This window comes from Aristolochia californica, unplaced genomic scaffold, assembly GCF_029961685.1.
Source record: "Aristolochia californica isolate CCGP_79_NKW_82.1479 unplaced genomic scaffold, dmAriCali1.0.hap1 SCAF_11, whole genome shotgun sequence".
In the NCBI taxonomy this organism is placed as follows: domain Eukaryota; kingdom Viridiplantae; phylum Streptophyta; class Magnoliopsida; order Piperales; family Aristolochiaceae; genus Aristolochia; species Aristolochia californica.
This window is the reverse complement of record NW_027181782.1, coordinates 6,730,502-6,742,704: the sequence shown is the minus strand read 5'-3', so window position 1 is coordinate 6,742,704 and position 12,203 is coordinate 6,730,502.

Sequence of the window (12,203 nt, the reverse complement as noted above, 5' to 3'; positions counted from 1 at the left end):
AAGAAGAGTAGAGAAGAAGGAAGGAAGAAAGGGAGAAGGAAAGGAGAGGCCTAGAAGATTTAGGTACTTAGAAGATGATTAGGGCTTGGAGAGAGGAAGATGATTAGGGTTTAGAGTGAGGTCATGAATGAGCCTACTCCCCCTCTCTTTCTTATTTATATAAGTGGGGCAAGGATGCCCTAATACATATGAAAGAAAAATATAATTAATGTCTTTCCCAATTACACCTTATACCAGTTACTTTCATAATTACATAGAACACGCTATTATTCTTCTCAACAGTCATTTAATGATTTGTGTGTTGTCATGCTTAGGATTCCAGTCAAGGGATCCACCTCTTTGTCTAAAAAAATAGAAGACTCAATAAATATTCTCCAAGGAAATGGGGAATAGATACAATAGAAGAGGATGAGGAAGAGGAGTTAGATAATATGGTAAAGGTAGAGGAAGAGGTGGTAGTGATTTCACTTCTAATTCCAAAACCTTTAAACACCTTACTGGTAAATGTTCGCCCAAGGTGTTTCAAGTTTGATGAGGCTAAAGAATATTTTTCTTCTCAATTTCAAACATTATGTCAATGGAAGGTCATTATTCATCGATCATCATGTGCCTACACACGTCAACAAAATGATGTTTCAAAAACAAAGAAGAGACATCTTATTAAAATTTCCAGTATATGTTAGGAATTAGACGCCCTAATTCCAAAATAACGAGAGCAACAATAATAAACATAGAAGAAGGAAAAAGCAAGCACAAAAAATAAGATTTATACAAGTTCGCCTCAAGGTGAGACTAGGTCCTGTCTGTCGCTGCAGTAGTAATCCACTATAATGATGAAATGGTTTACAAGAGAGATCGCATACACTTATAGGTGTTGTTTTTCTCTAGCCTTTGTCGGCCACAACAGATGCTCTTCAGATGATCAAACCGTAACAATGGTGTCCCCAAATATAAAGATAAAATTAAGGCAACCGGATTATAAGTGTGAAATCTCCAAACTACCCTTAATGAAATAACGGCAACTCACGTACCGAATCAGTGTAGGGCATTGATTAGGCTCCACAATTTAATAATTTCCCACCTGGAGACCAATCCATCATCAATATCTCCTCTACAGCGGCAACAACTTCTAAATCCTCAACGAGAAGTCCAACTGAAGTTGCACACCACAACTTCAGTTTCTCAATTGTTACAGTCTTTGTCATCATATCAACCAGATTATGACTCCCATGAATCTTCTCAATTGCTAATACTTCATCCTAGAGAGTCGATCTAATGAAGTAATAACGCACCTATATGTGCTTATGTTCTGGCATGATAAATAGGATTCTTTGCTAAATGAATAGCACTCTAATTGTCACAATGCAACACATTTTTCCAATGCTTGAGACCTAATTCTTCCAAGAAAGACTACAATCATACCATCTCATTGTTGGCTTCAGCCACAATGACATATTCTGCTTCAGTAGTGGAAAGAGCAACTATCTTCTGCAACTTAGAGACCCACCTAACTGCTATACCACCCAATGCATATACATATCCAATAGTACTCTTCCTGCCATCAATATCTCTGGCAATGTCAGCATCTACATAACCCTGTAATCCCAAGTCTGACTTTTTGAAACATCAGGCTGAGTCTATAGTGCCTCTCAAATACTTAAGAATCGACTTCACCACTTCTCAATGTTGTTTACCTGGATTACTCATCTATATGCTCACAACTCCGATTGCATGACCTATGTCTGGTCTAGAACACACCATAACATACATGAGACTGCCAATAGCAGAAACATAAGGCACATTGGCCATGTAGGCTCGCTTCTGCTCTATAGAAGGTGACTGCTTCTTAGATAGCCTAAAGTGACTAACCAAAGGAGTACTCACTGGTTTTGCATCATTCATGTTGAATCTGTTTAGCACCTTCTTCACATATTCTTATTGTGACAGTTTAAAGACATCAATATCTCTAGTAATCCTCATCCCAATGATTTGTTTTGCAGCACCCAAATCCTTCATTGCAAACTTCTTGGACAATTCCCATTTCAACTTATCTATTTCCTGTTTGCATGCATATGCTATCAACATGTCATCAACATATAGCAACAGTATGATGTAGGAGTCATAAAAGTTCATCACATAACAGCAATGATCTACCTAGCACTTCAAGAAACTATTAGTACTCATAAAGGTGTCAAACTTATTATACCATTGTCTTGAAACTTGTTTAAGACCATGCAAGCTCTTTTGAAGTCTGCACACCATTTTCTCCTTTCCTTGTGGTTTGAAACCCCGTGGTTGCATCATGTAAATTTTTTCCTCTAAATCACCATGAAAAAAGGCAGTCTTTACGTCCAACTGCTCCAAGTGCAAGTCTTCATTTGCCACTAGTCCAAGCATTGTTCTAATAGTAGTCAATTTCACTACTAGAGACAAAATCTCTATGTAGTTAATGCCTTCTTTTTGTTGAAAGAACTTTACCACCAATCTTGCATTGCACCGCTTACTACCATCATGTTCGTCTTTTGTTCAGTACACCCATTTATTCTGCAAGGCCTTCTTCTCTTTTGGTAACTCAGTCAACTGCCATATCTGATTGGATAACAGTGAATCCATCTCATCCCGCATGGCCAACTCCCACTCGGTTGATTCATAAGCTTGCACGGCTTCTACATAACTATTTGGTTCACCTTTATCAGTCAAGAGAAAATTATTCAACACAGGGGAGTACCTTTGTGGTGGTCTGCGAGTTCTAGCAGATCTTCTGAGTTCAGTCAAAAGAATGTTCTAATTTATTTCTGGGGTATGTTTTCTTGGTCTTCCTGAGAAATATTCTCCATCTCAATAACTGGAAGATGTCTTAATTGAATCACTTCAGACTTCTTAACGTCATCACTTTTTATCTCAAACTCTGTTTTCAACCTGTCTTTATACAAGGCACCTTCATTGAAGATCACATCCTTGTTCCTGATAACCTTACAACTTTGGTCATCCCTGAAGTGATAACCAAACTCGATACCACTATAGCCAATAAAGAAACATATCTTAGATTTAGCATCAAGTTTACTTCTAACAGCGGAATCAACATGAATATAAGAAACACAACCCAAAACTTTTAAGAAAAAAAGGTTTACCTTTTATCCGCTCCAGACCTCTTCTGGTATTTTGCAATCCAATGGTGTTGAAGGGCTTCTATTGATCAAATAGATAGCGGTTCAAATAACCTCAGACTAGAACATCTTTGGAAATCTAGCATGTAATCTCATGCTCCTAGCACCCTCATTCAAAGTTTTGTTCATCCTCTTAGCCACACCATTCTATTGGGGTTTTCTAGGAATGGTCTTATTCCTCTTGATTCCATTAACAACACAGTACCGCTTGAAATGATCATATATGTATTCTCCCCATTATTTGATTGCATGCATTTCACCTTCAAATTTGTCTCATTCTCAACCATTTTTCTCAATCTCTTGAAGGCCCCCAGACATCAGTGTAAACCAACTCCAATTTTGCTATCTTTTTCTTCTTTCCAATCTTAGAAAAGCTAACTCTTTTCTGTTTTCCAAAAATACAACCATCACACAGCTGTTGTTTATAGTTTTCAACCCTGGTAGCTTCTCTTTGGACTGAAGAACTTTCATTCCCTTCTCAATCATGTGATCGAGCCTATAATGCCACAAATCAGAATCTATAACAGCATCAGTAATTGCAACTGTGTCTCTATAACTAGAAGTGATGTAAAGAGTTCTAGTTTTAACTCCTCGTGCAACATACATGGCTCCCTTAGTGACATTCCAGGCAGCACCATTAAAAGTCATATTATGACCCTCATCAAGCTGTCCTACTGAGATCAAATTAAGCATTAGTTTTGGTACATGTCTCACCTTGTGAATTTTCCACACTGACCCGTTTGACATCCTCAAACTGACATTACCAATACCGATAATATTCAAATGTTCTCCATAAATAAGATACACCTTCCCGTGATATCCAGAAACATAATTCTCCATGATCTCACGGTGCACAATGGTGTGAAAAGAACCTCCTGAATGTAACACCCAAGAGTCAATAGGGCTCTCAACTGACAAGAGTAAAGCATCTTATATTTCTTCAATCACCGCATTTGCAGCATTGCTTTTCTTTTCATCCTTCTTCGGTGCTCTTCAATTCTTCTTTATGTGACCAGACTTGCTACAGTTCCAGTATTCCTCATTCCTTCTGAATTTTGACTTGCTTCTTCCATTCCTTGACTTCCCTCTACCATTGCCCATGTTGGAATTCCTCTTGAAGTTCTTTCCCCTTGTATCGACATTTAGTGTAGAATTAGACGTCGACGATTCAACGAGGTCTTTTCTATGAACTTCCTCTACTAGAATGGTATCCCCAACATCATTAAAGATCAACTTCCCATTGCCTACAGAGTTGCTGACCGCAGCTCTCATAGGCTCCCAAAATTATGGCAAAGACACCAAAAAAATTAAAGCACGAACCTCATCATCAAATTTATTTTGAACAAAGGTCAGTTGATTGATAATTGTGCTAGACTCATTCAAATACGTTGCCATAGATATATTTTTTGTCATCTTTAAATTGAACAATTTTTTTTATGAGATGTACCTTATTATTCAAGGAAGGCTTCTCATACATATCCAACAGAATCTTCATCATGGTTTTCTCAACGTTCTTCGACAGTGTTAACCGAACTACTCCCAACCCCTGTCTATCAAGGAAATTCCACTCATCACCTTTCATAGTTTCTGGTTTCATATCCATAAGTGGTGAGTAAAGCTTTTTACTGTACAATTAGTCTTCGATTTACATCCTTCAAAATGCAAAATCCATACCATCAAAATTGTTAGTGTCGATCCTTGTCTGCCAGTCATTGCTCTCAATCATGAACCAAATTTCTGATACTACTTATTAGGAATTAGATACCCTAATTCCAAACTTATGAGAGCAATAATAATAAACACATAAGAAAGAAAAAACAAGCACGAAAAAACACAACATGATTTATACAGGTTCGCCTCTAGGTGAGACTATGTCTTGTCTTCCGTCACTACAGTAAGTCATTATGAAGATGAAATAGGTTACAAGAGAGATCACACACACTTATAAGTGTTGTTTTTCTCTAATCTCTCTCAGTCATAACTGATGATCCTCGGATGATCAAACCCTAACAATTACACCCCCAAATATAAAGATAAAATTAGGGCAATCAGATTATAAGTGTGAAATCCCCAAACTACCCTTAACAAAATAGCAGTCAATATATCGTGGTTCTTGATGGTCGACCCATGTACCGAATCAGCGTAGGGTATTAATTAGGCTTCACAACTTGACAGTATCTTTATGTTAGTTATACATGAATGTTCCACAATATTATTTGCCCTATGTTGTACGTAAAACTTATTTTCTAATTAATCACATGCCTTTTAGTGTCTTACGTGATCATACATCATTCTAAAAATTGTTTCCTGATGCATCCCCTTTTCTGTCAACTCTTCATATGTTTGGATGTGTATCTTTTGTGCATATTTTGGGTCCACACCAAAATCAGTTCAGTTTGAGTTCCCCTCCTAGATTTCAGTCTTCTGTAGGAACATTCAACGTGGTTGTTTCACTGGGCCACAACCTTTCATAAGAAGAGTTGTGATCTGCCTCAACACATGATCTCTCTCTCTCTGTCTCTCTCTCTCTCTCTCTCTCTCTCTCCCTCTCTCTCTCTCTACTGATCCCTCACCTGTGAAGTCTCATAAAAATTTTGAGGTACATTCTCCTCCACTTTCTCCTGTCGTGTATAGACCTCCTTATGACATTAGACCTATTGGTCTTCCCAAAGCACCTCAATGAAGCACTTCTCACCCTATTGCACATTTTTTATCCACTCATCGATTTTCTTCAAGTCATGTTTTTTTTACGTAATATAATCTTCCATCATATCTTCCACTTATGAAGAGGCCTCAAAAGATCCAAGGTGGAAAGTTGCCATGGTTGAAGTACTACAAGCAATATATACAAATAAAACTTGGAACTTGTCCTTTCTACCCCCCCATCCAAGAAGGTAGTAGGTTGCAAATAGGTTTTTACATTGAAACATAATCTTGATTGTATAATGGCTTGATACTAGGCAAGGCTTGTTATTAAAAGGGGTGCACAATATTATGGTAGACTATGATGAAACCTTCTCTCTAGTGGTTAAGTTGAATTCAATACAAGTTCTTATTTCTCAAGTAGCCAATTCTAAATGGGCTATCTATCAGTTAGATGCTAAAAATTCTTTTCCAAATGGTGATTTATCCAAAGAGGTTCATATGATTCAATCACTTGGTCATGTAGTTGAGAGGGAGAAAGTATACATGTCTGAATAAGGGTATGTATTGATTCAAATAGTCTCAACGTACCTGGTTTAACAAATTTGCTACGGTTTTTATCCACCTTGGGTTCACGAGATGGGAAAGCGATCACTCAATCTTTACAAAAAAAAGTACAAAAGGTATGGTTCTTATGGTTGTTTGTGTTGATGATATTATTATCATAGGAAGTGACACTAGGGGTATCCAGCAAGTGAAGAAAGATTTGAAAGAGTTTCAAACCAAAGACCTAGGACTAATCAAATATTTTCTCAGTATAGAAGTTATGCAATCCATTTACAACATAACTTTATCTCAAAGGAAGTATGTTCTTGATCTAATAAAGGAAATTGTAATGCTTGGGTGTAAACTTGCCGATACAACTATGGAACCCAATGTTAAGCTGTGTTGAATCCGATGACAAAGTAGAAGCTGGTAGATTCCAACATGGTTGGGAAACTGATTTATCTCACAGTTTTGAGACCAGATATCTCTTGTTCTATAAGTGTCATCAATCAATTTATATGTTAACTCAACAATCTCATTGGATCGCATTGGAGAGAATTCTCTGGTATTAAGGAAAAATCTAGGTCAAGGATTATTATATAAATATCATGAGTACACTAATATCGAAGGTTTTACATGTTCAAATTGGGTTGGTTCTCCAGATGATACAAAATTGATTGTTGGATACTGTACAACTATGACATGAAACAAATTGTAAGTAAGTTGTTATGACAAATCATTAATGCTAGTGCTTGGTATCAAAATAAACAAGCCTATGCAATTCCGTTGTGAAATCAGGTGGTCATTCACATTAAAACAAACCCAATCTTCCATAAATGAAGAAAACACATGGAAATAGATTGTCATTTTTTCGAGAAAATTTACAAGCCTGTGTCATATCTATGCAGTACATTCCATCCAAAAATCAACTAGCAGATATTTTCACAAAGGCTATTGCAACATAACCTCTCTTTGTCACTTTCTTCAAGCTCGGTATTATTTGATGTCTTTGCACCAGATATTTTCACAAAGGCTATTGCAACATAACCTCTCTTTGTCACTTTCTTCAAGCTAGGTATTATTTGATGTCTTTGCACCATCTTGAGGGGGAGTGTTGAAGAAGCATTAGTGACATATCTTATAATTAGATACATGAGTGGCACAACTTGTAATTATGAAGTACTTTAAGTTCTTTGGTATGTTCTAGGATTTCTAACTCTCAAATACAAATAAAAACTAAGGGGGAGGATGTGCTCACACACAAGCTCCCATTCAAGCATTCTAGTTCTTCCTCTCAAACTTGTGCACTCCATTTTCCTCAGCTTCTCTTCCTCTTCTCTTCTTCCTTTCTCTTCTCCTTCTTCTCTCCAACTCTAAACTTTTAAAGTATGAAACCCTATAATCTAACATAAATCTGGTGTAATTTTTATTTCCAGAGTACAGAATTTAGTGACTTATAAGATTAAACACTACAAATTCTTTAAAATACAAAAATTTAAGCTCTGAATAGTTTTGTTTTTTGTCATATGAATCGATAGAGGTATTTGTAGAGACAACAGAGCAGGTAGATACTTTTCAATCATTGGAGGGAAGTGTCAACTTGAGCGAAGTTTGAGTCAAATGGAGGTGCCAAAAAAAGGTTAAATTGGCACTCCTTGAAATGTTAACTTGACGCAATGTAAACTTGAGTCAGCTTGAGGTCAATGTGACAGTAACTTAAGTTGTTATTAGATATCAAATCGATTCAATGAGTTATATAGTCAACTTGATCCACACGCATGACCACTCATCTCTGAGCATCAACTCTACAAAAAATAAAGGCCAAATTCAAGAATTTGGAAATTTTCTCTTACATTAATTTTTCCATTCTACGTCATTTTAATTGACTTTATTTTATGTATCCCACTTGGGTTGTCCATTCAAACATAGAGAAAAAATCTAGATAGAGTTTTGGAGTGGAAATTCATATCTTATGGACAAGTAAAAATATTCAAAAGTTTATAAAGTCTTCCACTTGAACTTGTCATTTTAACAACAAAATTTCTTCCAACTTTGGCTTGGACACCTGAATGGCTTATCGAGTGGTCAACTTTTGTGCGCATAACTATTGTTGTGGATAGATAAGCTCTAAAGTAGATAGGATGTGTCTATCACATTAAATGAAGTCATTAGTAGTACGCATTCACATTCAAGATACTATTTTATTCTATAAAAACACATAAACAATAACATGATTTGAAACCTTAGGTTTGTTAGGAAAAAATCGATGACAATAACAAAGTAAATGGTAACCGCGCACGATACAAAGATTTATGTGATTCGACAAAATTGCCTACATCCACGGGAGCTGCAGAAGATTTTATTACTTGAGGAATCTCAATAAGCTTTCTACTCACAGCAGTACACAACCTCACCGTTACAACAAGTCCAGAGAGTTCTCTGTAACAGCAGTGATGGATGCCGAGAGCCTCTCTTCCAGAACGACACAGAATCACCTCTCCCTACTATCTCTACTAGCAGCACCTCCTACTACCTCTACTAGCAGCACCGGAATGCCTTCCTGCTACCTCTACCAGCAGCACTAAAATGACTCCCTGTTGCCTCTACCAGTAGCACCGGAACGCCTCCTTGCTGCCTCTATCAATAGCACCAGAACGCCTCCTTACTACCTCTACCAGCATTACCGGAACACCTCCCTGCTGCCTCTACCGGCAGCACTGGAACTCCTCCCTATTGCCTCTACCAGCATCACCAGAACGCCTCCTTACCGCCTCTACCAGCATCACCGGAATGCCTCCTTGCTGCATCTACAAATAGCACCGAAATGACTCCCTACTGCCTCTACCAGCAGCACCAGAGCGCCGACCTGCTGCCTCTACCAGCAGCATCGGAATGACTCCCTACTTCCTCTACCAGCAGCATCAGAATGCCTCCCTGCTGCCTCTTCCAGTAGTACCAAAACGCCTCTCTAATGCCTCTACCAGTAGCACCGAAATGACTCCCTGCTGCCTCAACCAATAGCACACTGTTGAAACACCTCCCAGCTGCCTCTACCAATAGCACCAGAACATCTCCCTACTGCCTCTACCAGCAGCACCGGAACGACTCCTTGCTGCCTCTACTAGTAGCACTGGAATGCCTCCCTGCTGCCTCTACCAGTAGCACCAATACGAAATCCCGAGAGAGAGTTTCAAGAACACTTTTCTGTAAGTGACTCTCTCACTGTATGTCCCGAGTGATAGATCCCCTATTTTTGGGAAACACGAAAAGCCAGCTCCCACTCATTCAAAACCCCAAGCTCAGTTTCTATAAGTCCTGAGCTTCTCTCTATTTCTCGCCGTGACCTGAACCTGCTCTGTTCAGGCAGTATCGTCGAAGTATCACTCAGCGTCAAAGCTTCTTATAGTTTCTCATCACGTCCAGTAGCAAGGGAGACTCTGTCACAGTAAGGCCAGAGAGTTTGATGAAATAAAGAGAGATTAATTTCAGCTTGAGGGCAGCACACGCCAAAGCGTAAAAAAAAAATTCATCCGGGTCACTTTGACCCATACTCATCTAACACAAACTAGTTACTTCCTAACAATCTCCCACTTGAAGACTGATATCAATCTGTCTTCACACATATCAATACAGCAGCTCTTCCTCAAACATTATATCATCCCCCTCTGAAACTCACTGCCCCTATCTTCATGCTAGAAGACCAACTGAAGTTGTGCACAACTTCAGTTTCTTAAGTGTAACATCCTTCATGGCTAGCTCCCACTTGCTAGAATTTTCATCTTGCTAGGTTTCTTTGTAACTCTACGGTTCTCCACCATCTGCGAACTGTAGCTACAAGAGTGGACGGCTCTGGATCTGACAACGGAATAATAGGAGTGGGTGCACTGGACCCACTCTCCCCGTCACTCGCATCTCTGCACTGGGCCCACTCTCCCCATCACTCGCATCTCTGCACTGCACGGTGGCCTCTGGTAGGTCATCCCATCTCACGAACTCGGACTCCTGAGGAGCTGCTTCGACAACTGTACTAGACTTGTCTTTCTTGAGGAGTTGCTTCAGCAACTGTACTGGACTTGTCTTTCCTGAGGAGTTGCTTCAGTAACTGTACTGGACTTGTCTTTGTACACAATCTTCTCATCTCTCTCCAACCATCATTTTCCCTTAGACCCGAACCTCAGCTCTGATACCAATTGTTAGAAAAAATTGATGACAATAACAAAGTAAATGGTAACCACTCACGACACAAAGATTTACATGGTTCGATAAATTTCCTATGTCCACGGGAGCTACAGAAGATTTTATTACTTGAGGAATCTCAATAAGGTTTTTACTCACAGCAATACACAACCTCACCATTACAAAGTGTCCAGAGAGTTCTCTGTAACAGCAGTGACGGGTGCTGAGAGCCTCTCTTCCAAAACAATGCAGAATCACCTCTCCCTATTGCCTTTACTAGCAGCACCAGAACACCTCCATGCTGCCTCTACCAGCAGCACCGGAACGCCTCCCTGCTGCCTCTACCAACAGCACCGAAACGACTCCATGTTGCCTCTACCAACAGCACTGGAACGCCTCCTTGCTGCCTCTATCAGCAGCACCAGAATGCCTCCCTACTACCTCTACCAGCATTACCGAAATGCCTCTACCAGCAGCACCAAAATGACTCCCTACTGCCTCTACCAACAGCACCGGAATGCCTCCCTGCTGCCTCTACCTGCAACACTGATACGAAATCTTGAGAGAGAGTTCTGGGAATGCTTCTCTGTAAGCGACTCTCTCACTGTAAGTCCCGAGCAAGAGATCACTTATTTTTTGGAAACACGAAAAGCCAACTCCCACTCGTCCAGAACCCCAAGCTCAGTTTCTGTAAGTCCTGAGCCTCTGTCTGTTTCTCGCCATGACCCGAACCTGCTCTGTTTTGGAAGCAGTGTCGAAGCTTCTCTCTATTTCTTGCCCCATCAATTCTCAAGGGAGACTCGGTCACAGTAAGACCAGAGAGTTTGATGAAATAAAGAGAGATTAATTTCAACTTGAGTGCAGCACACGCCAAAGCGTAATCTGGGTCACTTCGACCCATACTCTTCTTACTCAAACCCATTACTTCCTGACAAGGTTAACAACAGGTTGGGTGGCACAAAAGAGAGTCCCCCTCCTCATATCTAGTCTATGCAGTCATGCCTACTCCATTGTGTCAACAAAGGGAGAAAGCCTCTCCCTTTTTCTAGTAGTTCTCTATAAATGAAGCAAGAGGAAGTATCTCCTCCATCACTTTCACGTGGGTCTAATATATGGAATCTCATACTACTTAATTGGTGGTTAGTTACTTGTGTAAGTTCACCATTACACCATGATATTTGATCGTTGAATTGGGGTTGAACAATTTTGATGTTTCATTTTCACGTAGTCAATCCACCAAAAGAATTTAATTGGACAAGGTACTAAAAACCTCAAAAATTAAAATAAATTAACGGTGTGATGTAGACAATCTCGAGTATAATATATACATTAAAATTGAATTGAATATGAATCATGAAATACGCAATGATTTCTTGCAATCGTATAGTCAACACTACACAACACTCCACTAAGAAGTATTTCTATGAAATTACCTTATATATATACACACACATGGACTCTATTTGAGGTTATGGTCTGAATGGTCATGGGTACAAAAATCATTGACAATAATATCTATTTTTTCTTCGTTACTTTATGATTTTTTTAACTTTGAAACATAAAAAAATATATTATAGTCCTAATACATTAACTTGTAACTTTCATGACAGGTATTAGTGTTGATCCTCTCAATGATAAGCCAACCTCTTATATAGATTTTGAGAAGGGAGG